The 1,800-nt window shown below is 39.5% G+C and overlaps 1 non-coding gene across 1 annotated transcript; it reads left to right on the top strand.

Annotated features, from left to right (window-relative positions):
* The first annotated feature begins 327 nt into the window (after nucleotides 1-327).
* On the top strand, nucleotides 328-434 carry LOC141624160 (small nucleolar RNA R71). Its single transcript, XR_012533971.1, has one exon. It is a non-coding gene; the product is annotated as a small nucleolar RNA R71 (small nucleolar RNA).
* The last annotated feature ends 1,366 nt before the right edge of the window (nucleotides 435-1,800 follow it).

Genomic DNA, 1,800 nt, shown 5'->3' with positions numbered 1-1,800 from the left:
ACCGTCATGGCATTAACATGATGCTTTAGTGATTTTGAGGCTTCTTCAAGTCTAGCCATAGCTTTTTCAAACCTCAAATTGATGGTATCAATGTGAGCACTAAGTTGAGCACCCAATTGAGTAATGGAGTCCACTTCATGCTTTCCTCCTCTAGTAGCCTTGCGAGGTCTACTATATTGTGAGTTATGGACCGCCATTTCCTCAATTTTTTTCCAAGTTTGATTGTCATCAACTTCGGTGAACATTCCATTTGATCCCATGTTGAGAATGTTCCTTGAATCTTCATAAAGACCGTTCCAAAATTGTTGTACCAAGAACCACTCGCTAAGTCCATGTTGAGGACATGAGCGACAAATTCCCTTGAATCGCTCCCAAGCTTCATACAAAGATTCTTCATCCCTTTGCTTAAAGCCCGTAATTTGAGCTCTTAGCATGTTAGTGTTTTCCGGTGGATAGAACTTTTTGTAGAAAGCTAGAGCCAACTTTTTCCAAGAATCAATTCCGAGAGCAGCCTTATCAAGGCCTTTCAACCATTGTTTTGCGGTGCCAATTAGAGAAAAAGGAAATAAGACCCATCGAATTTGGTCTTGAGTTACACCGGTTTGAGAGACCGCATCACAATAGTCACAAAAAGTCTCCATATGAGAATGAGGGTCTTCACTTGGCATCCCCCCAAATTGGCTTCTTTCGACTAATTGGATAAATGCGGATTTGGCAATAAAATTTCCGGTTAGATGTTGTGGTGTGGAAGTACCATTGGGTAGGTTCTCCACGGTGGGTACGGAATGTGATGAAAACTTAGGCATTGTGGGTTGATTTTGTGTTGGATTTTGTGTTGGGTTCTCCTCACCTTCTCTTGCAAAAGGGTTGATGAACTCAATAGTATTTGGTTGAATATATACAACCTCACCAATACCTCTCAAAGTTCTCCTAGCAAGTCTTCTATTGGTTGTCAAAGTTCTTTCAATTTCGTGATCAAAGGGTAACAAGTCACCTTATGACCTTCTAGACATGCAAAATATCAAACAACTCGAAAACAATTAGAACAAACCTTGAGGAGTTTTACTTCCCCAAGGCAAAGAAAGACACAACTAATAACAATGTAAGAAAATCTAAATCAAGTTAACACCGTCCCCGGCAATGGCGCCAATTTTGGTCGTGTTCCCTTGTGGGGTTTAGTTTTCAGTACTTGTCGTTAGGAGCACCTAGACCAAAACACAATTTATAACTTCACCAACAACTCTACAATTAGTAAAGAGGCAAGTAAAGGTCGGATCCCAAGGGATGGGAATTGAGATGAGATTTCTATTGCAACTAGTGGTGTCTAAGGGTGTCACAATTGGGGTTTGAAGTAGAAGATCACTAAACTAAATAGCAATGAAAGCAAACAAGCAAGATGGATTAAAAGGGATGTAAACAATTGATAAAAGGCACTAGGGTGTCATGGGGTCATAGGGGATTCATGGGAATTGATCATACAAACATATTCTCAAGTTATAAGCAAGCAATTATTGTTGTCATGGATCGAGTTGGTTTATATCTTACAATCCTAGGAAAGTTTGGTTCCCGGAGCCGAATCGATTAGATTGTACAACACCTACAAGTCGACTTAATCTTCCCTACTCAACAATATGCATGGTCTAATGAGACTCGAGTTGGTTTATGTCTTACAAGTCTCATTGAAAAGATAGGTGATGGTAGTAAATGCAAGGATTCATAGGCTTAGCATTTCATCAAACATAACATGTGCATAAGTTGAGATCACAACAAGCAAGCAAATAAACAATGAAAGCATATTAA

This window comes from Silene latifolia, chromosome X (genome assembly GCF_048544455.1).
Source record: "Silene latifolia isolate original U9 population chromosome X, ASM4854445v1, whole genome shotgun sequence".
NCBI lineage: Eukaryota > Viridiplantae > Streptophyta > Magnoliopsida > Caryophyllales > Caryophyllaceae > Silene > Silene latifolia.
The sequence above is the reverse complement of the archived record's forward strand: the minus strand, read 5'-3'. Positions and strand labels throughout refer to the sequence as shown.